Genomic DNA, 13,674 nt, shown 5'->3' on the forward strand with positions numbered 1-13,674 from the left:
TCCGCTCACAGAGACAGCCGAGCGGGAAGCTGAAAATTTGAATCAGCGGTCGCACCCACCGGATCGACGGAGAGCCCGGTCTGCGTCGGTGCCGACCCTAAGCAGCAGCCCTGACCGAGCCCAGACGCCGCATGTCCAGGAAGGAGAGTACCCTGGAGCACACGCTGAGCCGACATCCTCAGCCCAGGGGGGAGACCTGGCAGCTGCCATGATGTCTCCCTGCGACCCGGCGATACAGGTTAGTGAGGAGGAGTTCCCCCCGCTACAGAAGACTCCTCAGCTGACCCCTCACCCTGTTGTCTGGGGCCCTAGAACCCCCACCTCGCCCGCAGCTTCACTGAGCCCAGGGGTGGGATCTCCCGCTAGATCTCCCTGGTCAGATGCCCCAGCCAGCTTTATGGGGCACCCCCAGCCACAGAGGGATAATTCTCACTTGGGGCAACCTGAAGGGGTTAATGAGAAGACCTCAAATTTACCACAGGCTGCGGCCTCCTCCCAGTACGTGCTGCGGGAGCTTTCTTCTATTCACTCTCCTGAGCCGTCCCCAGCAAACTCCCCACACTGGTCCACGGGCTCATCATGGGACGGATCCCACCCACGCCATGATGGTGGCGCCTCCTCAGGCACACAGACCCTGGCTAACCCTGCAGCATCAGTCTTAGAAGGCTCTTTACCTTTGCCCCAGGGTTCTATGTCGCGCGCTCCTCCACCTGACGAGGACTCTCGGCCTCCTACCATGGCGGACTTGCGCAATCTGATGTGCTCACTTCCCACCAAGGCAGATCTTTCTAGTTTTGCAGCTAATATTTTACAAGAATGTAAAAAAGAATTCACACAAGTACGCTCTGAGATGGCCTTGATTGATACAAAGGTGGACACTGTTCAGCAGGAACATGATTCCTTGTCTGCAGATGTGCAGGTATTGAAAGACAAACTACAATCCCACGATGCACAGATACACGCCTTGCAATACCATCTGGATGATGTCGAAAACAGGAGCCGTCGCAATAATATTCGGATTAGAGGCCTGCCTGAGGCAATAACGCAGGCGGCTCTTTTATCTACCATTGTAAAAATCTTCAATGATCTTCTGGGACGTCCGCCAAGCTCCAGCATCGAGATTGACCGAGCTCATAGGGCATTGAGGCCTCCCAATCCTGACCCCTCAAAACCAAGGGACGTCATCTGCAGAGTCCACTTTTACGCCATCAAAGATCAGATCCTACTCAAGGCCCGACAGATGTCGTCTCTTTCTTACGACGGTGTCCCCTTCATCTTGCTGCAGGACTTATCCCGCCACACCCTGGCCCAACGTGCTGCCTTACGCCCAGTGTTACACCTCCTCAAAGAGCGCAGCATCCCCTACCGTTGGGGCTTTCCTTTTGCCCTGCTTGCAGGCCCTAAAGAGCAAGTTGTCACTTTGCGGGACCCTACAGATCTTCCCCACTTTCTACAGCAGCTGGACTTGCCACCGGTTGAATTGGGACCCTGGCCTTCCCTCCTCCAGCCTACCTCTGAGGCGAGAGGGCGACAACGTCCATTGCATGCTGAAAAACCTCCCAATTCTTTGGCTCAGGCCTCAAGAGGACGGCGCCAGAAAGGATCGGAATACTCTGGTCGCAGATCCTCACCTCGCCTTACCACCTGAGGGACTCCCTGTTGTACCTGCCTGGGTCTACTAAAGCTCTAATATGCCGAATGTTTTTTTATTGGCTTTTAGCTGTTTGCCCATTCTCTTTATCTGTTTTTGTGCTTTAAACTTGCTGGTGCTTTTAAGTTCCCATCTGCATCCACTGGTGTTGTGGGGGGCCAGCTCCTGTCCGGCTGACACTTTTCCCCCCAAATAAGCAGAGACTTTCCCTTGGGGTCCCTTCCCCCCCAGGCGACAGCCTCTTTGGACCTTCGGGTCACATAAAACCACCCTATTCTCCCCTTTCTTAGGGTTACTCACCTGTTTGACTACTTCTAACTGTTGTTCTTCTATATTTGTTTTTTTCTTGTTGTTGATTGTCTCCCCGTGCCTCCCTTGTGTTTTTCTCCTTCCCCCCACCTCCCACAGCAATGGGGTCTCTGAAGATTGCATCATTCAACGCGAAAGGCCTCAACACTCCCGAAAAAAGGGCCCAGGTACTTCATCACTTCCATCGTCAAAAGGTACATATTGTCTGTTTCCAAGAAACGCATTTTAAGGAGGGTAGCGCCCCGAACATACGACATCGACACTACACCACCTGGCACTTTGCAAACAATGCGGTGAATAAGACCAAAGGAGTTGCCATAGCGATCCATAAGTCTTTACCCCACCAAGTGCTGGGGTGTACTGCCGACCCAGATGCAAGATATTTGGCCCTCACATTACTTATTGGAGGCCAGGAATTAACCTTCCTTAATGTATATGCCCCTAATCAAAATCAAGCCTCCTTCATTGTAAACCTCATTGATAACGTCATACCGATACTTAGGGGGACAACTATCTTATGTGGTGACCTTAACTTGACACTTGACCCGACACTTGACAATTCGACTGGACGTGCCTCTCTTACATATCCCACCATTAAAAAGGTAAAACGGGCACTGCTCCAACTACAATTGCGAGATGCCTGGAGGATCCAGCACCCAGTTGACAAGGACTACACCTTTTATTCTGCCCCCCATGGCTCATATAGTCGTATTGATCATATCCTTATCCAGCAGTCGGCCCTATCCTGGCTTGACTCCACACAAATAGGAAATATCCTCTGGTCGGACCACGCTCCCATATACTGCTCCTTGAATTTGCCCTTTCTCTCTAGGCAGGAATGGACATGGCGATTAAATGAGAGTCTCCTTCTTGACGCGGGGTGCGCTGCTGACCTTGCTAGCAGTATAACAAATTTCTTATCAGATCATAAGGAAGATTCTACCTCAATTCCGATCCGATGGGAGGCCTTGAAGTGTGTTCTTCGAGGTGTACTCATTAAGCACGGCGCCCGTCTCAAGAAGGAGAAAGCTCATTCACTTAAACTTGCTCTGCAAAGAGTCACCTCCCTGGAACTTGCCCACAAACGAGCACTTACCCTGCAAACCCTACATGATCTCCAAAATGCACGTATGGAAGCTAAACGTCTCCTAGATGTATCCTACAAACGTATGGTACAAGTTTGCAGGAGTAAATTCTACGAATACGGGAATAAAAGTGGTCGTATGCTGGCAAGGGCTCTAAAGGGAAGACTAGCAGCCTCCCATATTCCCGCTATCAAAAATGCCCAAGATCGTATGATCCACACATCCGCTGATATTGCGACTACTTTCCACTCTTTTTACTCGAAGCTCTACAACCTGCCCCAGCCGTCCCCTCAAATGGTGGGCAAACACCCCGACCAACCTCTCTTGCTCCCCAAACTTTCTGCGCTTGATTCTGCCACTATGGAGGCCCCATTCACAGACACCGAACTCCATACGGTACTTAAGTCACTCCCGGGTGGCAAGAGCCCAGGCCCTGACGGGTTCACGGCTAGGTTTTACAAGGCCTTTTCCTCTAATCTATCCCCTATTATGCTCCAGGTTTTCAATGGAGTGTCTCCTGGGGTCCCCTTCCCGGCGCAGACCACGGAGGCGCATATTACGGTCATTCCGAAACCAGGAAAGGACCCGCACCTATGTGCCAGTTATCGTCCTATCTCCCTGTTAAACGTGGATCTCAAGATATTCGCCAAATTAATGGCGAACAGATTGAATGCTTATTTGCCTTCCCTGGTTTCTGCTGATCAGGTTGGGTTTGTGCCGGGGAGGGAGGCCCGGGACAACACTCTTAAAACCCTAGACATTATCCATTATGCTAAATCCAAAAAGACCCCCCTTATGGTGCTTTCCCTAGACGCAGAAAAGGCCTTTGATCGGATATCTTGGAATGCCATCCATGAGACCCTTTCACATATAGGTCTAGGCCCAACATTCCTGTCAAAAATCCTGACATTATACCAACATCCCACCGCTAGAGTCAAAGTAAATGGTACCCTTTCCCCCCCCTTCCCAATCCATAATGGGACACGGCAGGGATGCCCATTATCCCCCTTATTATACGTTCTGGTTATGGAACACCTGCTGGCTTCTATTCGTGCCAATCCAGATATAACAGGAATAAAGATCGGATCACGAGAATATAAATGTGCGGCATTTGCTGACGATCTCCTGCTCTACATAACCAATCCTCGTATCTCCTTACCGTCCTTACTTCGGGAGGTAGCTCAATTTGGTACCTGGTCCAATTTCAAGATTAATATGTCCAAGTCAGAGGCCCTAGACGTCACTTTACCGAGCGAACTGACCCCTGCTCTTAAGGCTTCTTTTCCCTTTGCCTGGCCATCTAAAGGCATAACGTATCTGGGGATTAAAATAACAGCAGACCTCTCACATCTTCATAAATTGAACTTTGCGCCCCTCCTAGTACAGTTTCAAAAAGATTTAGATGGATGGCGTAAACGAGAATTTTCCTGTTTTGGAAGGATTAGTATTATAAAGATGACCCTTTTACCAAAACTATTGTACCTTTTACAAACTATTCCCCTTCACATACCGTCCACTTTCTGGTCCCAGCTCCGTAGGTGCTTCACACAATTCGTATGGGCCCCTGGTCGACCGCGGATAAAATGGGAAATAATGACCCGCACCAAGGAAACGGGAGGAGTAGGTCTTCCAGATTGTAGACTATACTATCACTCTGCAGCACATGCCCGACTGTTGGACTTGACATGTACCGATTCCCCCAAGGCGTGGGTGCAAATTACAAAAGATACTTCTACGTGTGCGGTATCAACCCTCCCATGGCTAATGGGCTCTCCACGCCAAACATTGTCACATTTGTCCTTCACTGCTCACCATACCCTTGCAACTTTAGCATCCATTGGTCGCCCATCCTCACTGATTGACCCTAAAGGCCCTCTGGTGCCAGTCACGGATCATCCTAGATTCCCCCCAGGACACTCTTCTAAACATTTTCTTCAAAGCTCAAGATTCCGACCGATCAGGTTTTGCCAAGTTCTCTCTGGCCCTACACTAAAACCCCTATCCCAAATTTTAGAGGCTCCACTAACCCGCAACTCCTTTGAACACATGCAGCTTCAACACTTCTACGCCTCTCTAAGTAGAACTCATACTCTGAACAGAAAACTCACTGAGTTTGAGCGGATGTGTATCTCCTCCTCAGTGACTTCACACCCCATATCCTCAGTATACAAACTTCTGATACACCAGCGATCCTCATGCCTTCCCCCATATTGTCAAGCCTGGGAGCGAGATCTGGGGAATCATTATACTCCAGCCCAGTGGAACAGATGCTTCCTTCTAACACACAAATCAACGGTTTCGGCCAAAGCTCAGGAAACGAGCTACAAAATTATATCCAGATGGTACCGAGTACCAGCACTACTCCATAAATGGTTCCCGACGGTGTCGGATCGTTGTTGGAGATGTCTGAATGAGGAAGGCACGATGATCCATATATGGTGGAACTGTAGCGGCTTAAGGCCCTTTTGGAACTTCGTTCATAGAATGATTAAAGAGATCACGGGTGTCCCTATCCAAAACTCTCCAGAAGCCCTTCTGTTATTCGACAGTGTCCTGAACGTCCCGGCATATAAAAAATCCCTTCTAAAATATATGGTTCAGGCAGCAAAGGCAGTGATTCCCAGACATTGGAAATCTTCTTCTCCCCCCTCACCTGAGGAGTGGTTTGACGAAATTGCCTTGTATCAGAGGTTGGAAGATCTCATTTGTATTACGCCCTCAGACACCACACGCTATGTACAGACTTGGGGCCCCTGGGAAGTCTTTCGTTCCTCAGACACATTTCGTGATGCGCAAGTTTAACCGCTTTAGCAGAAATTATACCCTTTCCCCTCCTTTCCTCCCCCCTAATCCCTTGTCTAATGTCTTGTCTGTCTATATGTTACTGAAATTTTACATGTCCATTTAGATACGTCTCACTCATATTCTTCCATGAGCTAAGCTATGTGATAACGGGTGTATACCCAACACAATTCTGTGGACATTATGTTTAAATTGATAACATTTTTTGAATGTGCATTTGTCTCTATTTTGGTTGTACCAGAAAAATTTCAATAAAACTTAAATTTGAAAAAAAAAAAAAAAAAAAGGGCCATCAAAATCTGCCTTCCAGAAACCATACGGCGTTCCTTTCCTTCTGCGCCCTGCCGTGTGCCCGTACAGCAGTTTACGACCACATATGGGGTGTTTCTGTAAACTGCAGAATCAGGGTAATAAATATTAAGTTTTGTTTGGTTGTTAACCCTTGCTTTGTTACTGGAAAAAACTGATTAAAATGGAAAATTTGCCAAAAAATAGCTGTTTTGAAACCGTTTTTATTTCATTTTTTTGACCGTGTTCATCTGAGGGGTGAGGTCATGGGGTATTTTTATAGAGCAGATTCTCATTGACGCGGTGATACCTAATATGTCTACATTTTTAAATTTATTTAGGTTTTACACTATATTATCCTTTTCTCCATAGTATCTCCATAGTCTCAGTTTTTTTGTTTTGTTTTTAGCCGATTATCTTAGGTAGGGGCTAATTTTTTACGGGATGAGAGTACGGTTTTATTGGCACTATTTTGGGGGGCATATGACGTTTTGGTCGCTTGCTATTACACTTTTTGTGTTGTAAGGTGACAAAAAATACCTTTTTTTGCACCGTTTTTTTTTACCGTGTTCATCTTAGGGGTTAGATCAAGGGGTATTTTTATAGAGTAGATTCTTATGGACGTGGCGATACCTAATATGTCTACTTTGTTATTTATTTAAGTTTTACAAAATAATATTTTTGAAAAAAAATTGTTTTAGTGGCTCAAGTCTGAGAACCATAGTTTTTTTTTTCTATAGTCAGTGGCTAAATGGAATTAAAATTGGGGAAGGGGATTATAAATTTAGTACTCCATAGGACTGTGGTACTCCCTGAAGAAACCATCAATGCAGAGGCCCGGATGATCGGGGCACGTGTCACACTGAGTGGTGGTGTCCTTCCGTATCCCCGTCCTGTGACACACTCTGCACCTTTTTTGGGTCCGTCCCTTCTTTCCAGTATGGGGGCCCCTCCAGGTCCAGAGGTACTCCGACTGCTCTTTCTCGGTCCAAAAAGATCAGGTCCTTGAGGACTGCCTCAAAGAACTGGAGGAATTTACCTGTGTTGCCAGCGCTCTGGGACAGCACAAACGAGTTGTACAAGGCAACTTTTTTGTGCCATGCCCGGGTTTTGCACATGGCATTATACGGATTAAGGACTTGATCAGAGAGATCAAATCCTCCCATATACCGATTGTAGTCAACGATACAATCGGGCTTGAGGATCGTTGCCGCGGTACCTCGCACAGGGACAGGGGTGATGCCGTTACCGTGAATTGCGGACAGTACAAAGACATCCCTCTTGTCCTTATATCTGACCAGCAACAGGTTTACACTCGTAAGGGCACGGGTCTCACCCCTGGAGATAGGTACCTGGATGGGGTGGGTAGGGAGGCCGCGCTGATTTTTCCGCACGGTCCTACAAGCGGACGTGGATCTGGCAGCGAGGGACTGGAACAAGGGGATACTTGTATAAAAGTTATCCACGTACAGGTGGTAACCCTTATCTAGCAGTGGGTGCATAAAGTCCCACACAAGTTTCCCGCTAACACCCAGAGTGAGGGAGACATTCTGGGGGGTTCAATACGGGAATCTCGCCCCTCGTACACACGAAACTTGTAAGTGTACCCTGAGGTACTATCACAAAGTTTGAACAGCTTCACGCCATACCTCGTCCACTTAGAGGGAACATACTGGAGGAAAATTAATCTGCCCATGAAACCAATTAGAGACTCATCAACCGCGACCTCCCTTCCAGGTACATAGGCCTCCAACAATATAGCCCCAAAGTGATCGATGACCGGCCTGATCTTGTACAGACAGTCATAGGCAGGATCACCTTGGGGGGACATGCTGCATTATCTGCATAATGCAGGCATTTCCAGATGGCCTCAAACCGGGTACGTGTCATGGACGTACTGTAAAGTGGGGTCTGGTAGAGGACGTCCCCACTCCAGTAATGCCTGACACTGGGTTTTTTGACTAGGTCCATGTGCAGCACGAAGCCCCAAAACGTCCTCATCTCGGCTGCACTGACCCGAATCCAGCCACCGGCCCTAGCCAAAAAAGAGCCCGGGTGTTGAGCAATTAACTGTTGGCAAACACGTTCGTTTGCTCCACCATCAGATTCACAAAGTGGTCACTTAAAAAAAGACTAAAATAGTCATATTCAGTGAAGCCCACTGTGGGAATCTGGATTCCTGGTTGACCAACTAAAACAGGAATTACAGGCTCAAAATTCTCTGGGGTACACCATGCAAGTTCACCGGTAGGGGGCTCTGGTGGACTTGACTGGTGGGCCGGAAAAATAGTACGAGCCCCAGAGCTGCTCGTACTAGTGTGGTCCACAGGGTCCCTGGCATGGCGGTCCCCTTGCTCGCCGCCTTGGAAGCTCATCATCATCGCTAGATGAAGAGGAGGATGCGGATGACAAAAGGAAAGTTGGGTCATCCTTGTCCTCACTGTGGCCCTCGGAGTCGGAGGCAAGCTTGGCGTATGCCTCCTTAGCCGAGAACATCCGGCGGGCCATAGGGGAGTGTGTGTGTGTGATGAAATCTTTATTTAGCGTGCCTGTGTGTGGGAGACGAGTGTTCGCGTACTTATCCCTAAACCTAATATAAAAAATAAATAAATAAATAAAAAAGCCAAAAAAATGTAAAAAATAAATAAAAATAAAGATTCAAACTCGCTGATCAGTCGTCCGAAGCTGATCAGCGGTCGGGTGTGCGATGCGCTAACAGTGGCCGGACGCTAAGAATGCCGGCCTCAGTGAGCGTACGCAAGGCCTCGATGGTAAGGTGTGTCTTTTTGCTGATGACACAAAGATTGGGTTGATGTTCCTGGAGGGATACACCAAATGCAAAAGGATTTAGGAAAACTAGAGGAACGGTCCAAAATCTGGCAACTAAAATTTTAATGTTGAAAAGTGCAAGATAATGCACCTGGGGCGTAAAAACCCAAGAGCAGAATATACAATCCGTGATACAGTCCTAACCTCAGTATCTGAGGAAAGGGATTTAGGGGTCATTATTTCAGAAGACTTAAAGGTAGGCAGACAATGTCATAGAGCAGCAGGAGATGCTAGCAGAATGCTGGGGTGTATAGGGAGAGGCATTACCAGTAGACAGAGGGGGGCGCTCATGCCGCTCTACAGAGCACTAGTGAGACCTCATCTGGAGTATTGTGCTCAGTACTGGAGACCATATCTCCAGAAGGATAGTGATACTTTGGAGAGAGTTCAGAGAAGAGCTACTAAACTGGTCCATGGATTGCAGGATAAAACTTACCAGGAAAGATGAAAGGACCTTAACATGTAGAGCTTGGAAGAAAGACGAGACAGAGGGGAGATGAGAGAAACTGCTAAATACATAAAGGGAATCAACAAGGGAAAAGAGGAGAGAAGATTTACAGGAAGAAAAACTGCTACAAGAGGACATAGTGTTAAATTAGAGGGGCAAAGGGTTAACAGTAATATCAGGAAGTATTACTTTACTGAGAGTAGTGGATGCATGGAATAGCCTTCCTGCAGAAGTGGTAGCTGCAAATACAGTGGAGGAGGTTAAAGGGAACCAGTCACCTCTACTATGCTACCCTCACTGAGCGTTTCTAAATGTTAATTGTGTTACCTTTTAACGTATAAATGACACTTTTAATTTAATTTGCAGACAAATTCAATAAGTATTATGCATTTTTGTACTTCCCGCTTTTTATGCAAATGAACATAAGAGTCATATCTTACTTGTGTGACCCGAGAAGAGTCATATTTTCAAGCTCTGACTCATCTCAGGTTAATTTGCATATGTATAAAATCAGTTTTTTTACACCATAAAAGCACACAGAGCTATGGGGACTGGATATTGCGGATGTGCTAGCGGCCATCTAGCAACCCATGGCCTCAGCTCTATACACAAAATCCAGGTGACAGGTTCCCTTTAAGCGTGCATGGGATAGGCATAAGGCCATCCTTCATATAAGATAGGGCCGGGGGCTATCCATAGTACTCAGTATATTGGGCAGACTAGATGGGCCAAATGGTTCTTATCTGCCGACACATTCTATGTTTCTATGTTAAAAAAAAAAAAAATGCTTGCGCCCCAAAAAAATTGTGTGTGTGTGTGAGGGGGGGGGGGGGGGGGGGGGCTAGGCTGCAGCACCCCTGGGGGGTCTAGGGTCACACAGCTGTGCTGTGGACCCCAGACACCCGATCAGGGTGATGCAACAATCAACCATTTTTTTTTTTCTCCTAAACTTTCCCTGAATATCCCTGCCTAACCTAACCTTTCCCCAAGTACCTTTTAGTACCAGATGGCAATGTGGAGGGTCACAGAAAGGAGGAGGAGAGCTGCAATAACTTAAACCTCTCGCCCGCCCTGCAGCCAATCAGAATGTCACCATCACCTCTCAGGATCGCAGGATGGTGATTGGTGGTGTATTATCACACCACCGATCACCATCCTGTTCCGGGTTATCGGGTCACCAGAGACCTGAATAACCCGGAAACGCAGCAAACCGGGTTGTCCCAGGGAGCCTGCTGATTGATTTCAGCAGGCACCTAGTTCCAATCACCGCCCGTCGCGTGGAGGTGTTCGGAAATACACATGACTTACCGGGACGTCATGTGTCCCCAACAGGTTAAAAGGCTGTCCGAGTTGGGAAAAAAATATATATAGCACTGTAAATCTGATGGACAGCAATATATAACTAAGCTAAGCAAGTTTTTGGCAAAAAAAAAATAAAAAATCCTCATTTCCCTGGTTCTCTTCTGGCCCTTTTCTTACCTGCAATAACAACAATCTCTGCCCCTACCCCGCTAAGGGAGTAAATACAAGTCCTGCCGTGAGTGACATGTCTGCCTGCTGGGATATTCAGCAGCATATTATACAGTCCTGATCAAAAGTTTAAGGCCACTTGAAAAATTGCAAAAAATCCTATTTCGCATGGCTGGATCTTAACAAGGTTCCAAGTAGAGCTTCAACATGCAACAAGAAGAAATGGGAGTGAGACAAAACATTTTTTTAGCATTCAATTTAATGAAAACAACGAATAAACTGAAACAGGCTGTTTTTCAGCTGATCAAAAGTTTAGGACCAAACCTCAAAAAAATAAAAATAAACCCCCCCCCCCCACCCAAAACAGAAATCCAACTTCCAAACATGAGCTCCGTAATGAGTAGCTCCGCCGTTATTGTTTCGGCATGCTTGATGCAAGCGTTTCCATGAGGTGAGTGGGAACATTTCTCCAAGTGGAGAAGACGGCCGCGCGAAGGCCATCTACTGTCTGGAACTGTTGTCCATTATTGTACACTTCCCTTGCCATCCATCCCCAAAGGTTCTCAATTGGATTTAGATCAGGGGAACACGCAGGATGGGCCAAAAGAGTGATGTTATTCTCCTAGAAGTCCCTTGTCCTGCGAGCATTGTGTACTGTAGCGTTGTCCTGTTGCCACACAGACGAGGGCCCTCAGTCATGAGGAATGCTCTCTGCAACATCTGGACATAGCCCGCGGCCGTTAGACGCCCCTGCACTTCCTGAAGCTCCATTGTTCCACTAAAGCCCCCCAGACCAATATGGCGCCCCCTCCTCTGTGGCGCGTAGAAAACATCTCAGGTGGGATCTGCTTGTCATGCCAGTAACGGTGGAAACCATCAGGACCATCAAGGTTACATTTTTTCTCATCAGAGAATAAAACTTTCTTCCACCTTTGAATGTCCCATGTTTGGTGCTCTCTTGCAAAGTCCAAACGAGCAGTTCTGTGGCGTTCAAGGAGACAAGGTCTTTGAAGCCTTTTTTGTTTTTGAAGCCCTTCAGTCTCAGATGCCGTCTGATTGTTATGGGGCTGCAGTCAGCACCAGTAAGCGCCTTCATTTGGGTCAAGGATCGTCCAGAGTCTTGACGGACAGCCAATTGGATCCTCCGGCTCAATGCTGATAAAAAAAAATTGGGTCTTCCACTTTACTTTTATGTTCCATAACCCTCAGGATCATTTAAGAAATTCCAAATGTCTTCCTGCGTCCCACCTCAGCAGCGATGGCGGCTGTGAGAGACCCTGCTTATGCAGTTCAACAACCCGACCATGTTCAAAAAGGGAGTTTTTTTTTGCCTTTGCCATCACAACGTGTGACTACCTGACAGAAAATGACAATGAATCCACATCTTTGCACAGATTTGGCATTTTAAAGGCATGTGGTCCTAAAATTTGGATCAGCTGAAAAACAGCCTGTTTCAGTTTAATCGTTATTTTCAATTAATTGAATACTCAAAAAATGTTTTGTCTCACGCTCATTTCTTCTTGTTGCATGTTGAAGCTCTACTTGGAACCTTGTTAAGATCCAACAATGTAACATTTTTTTTTGCCATTTGTCAAGTGGTCTTAAACTTTTGATCAGGACTGTATGTGTAGGACTACAAGTCCCAGCTGTACAATTACACTGCTGATACAAACAGGATCTTCCCCCTACCTATTCTTGTGCAATGCTCTGTAGAACACCTCTAATCTGTCAGCTCTATGTATAGCATTTGTCTCCTCACTGCCTGCAGCTATTTAGTAAAACCTTCAGCCCTGAGTCTGTGCTACTGAAGGGGTTATTGTTTTTCCTGAAGAATACAGGGAGAGAGCAGGCAGCAGCAGAAGCCGGCAGGGTAGTGGGCGTGGCCAGCACAGTGACGTGTTGTGTACAGACACAGATCAGCTCTCTCAGGCTTTTGCAAAAAACATCAGAGCAGGGAGAGGAGCTGACATCACAGGTCATGTGACCCTCAGTGAAATCTGAGAAAGCAGCAACTGGAGATAAAGTAAGTGAATTGTAAACTCCTTACATTTGCCTAGTTTGTTGTGCTTTTTCATATATAACATTTATATCTAAATATCCTTATTATAGTGGATTTGATATACAGTACAGACCAAAAGTTTGGACACACCTTCTCATTCAAAGAGTTTTCTTTATTTTCATGACTATGAAAATTGTAGATTTACACTGAAGGCATCAAAACTATGAATTAACACATGTGGAATTATATACATAACAAACAAGTGTGATACAACTGAAAATATTTCATATTCTAGGTTCTTCAAAGTAGCCACCTTTTGCTTTGATTACTGCTTTGCACACTCTTGGAATTCTCTTGATGAGCTTCAAGAGGCAGTCCCCTGAAATGGTTTTCACTTCACAGGTGTGCCCTGTCAGGTTTAATAAGTGGGATTTCTTGCCTTATAAATGGGGTTGGGACCATCAGTGGCGTTGAGGAGAAGTCAGGTGGATACACAGCTGATAGTCCTATTGAATAGACTGTTAGAATTTGTATTATGGCAAGAAAAAAGAAGCTAAGTAAAGAAAAACGAGTGGCCATCATTACTTTAAAGGGTTTCTATCACTTCATATGACATAATTAGCTGGCAGACACTAGCGATCTGCTAGTGTCTGCTCTGGCCAACCATCCTACTATAATCACTTGTGGGGCAGCGGTTTTGCTAAAAAACTAACTTTTATAAACATGCTAATGAGCCTCTAGGTGCTATGTGGGCGTCATTAGCACCTAGAGGCTCCGTCTACCTTCATACACA

The sequence above is a fragment of the Bufo bufo genome, chromosome 11, assembly GCF_905171765.1.
Source record: "Bufo bufo chromosome 11, aBufBuf1.1, whole genome shotgun sequence".
Classification (NCBI taxonomy): Eukaryota; Metazoa; Chordata; class Amphibia; order Anura; family Bufonidae; genus Bufo; species Bufo bufo.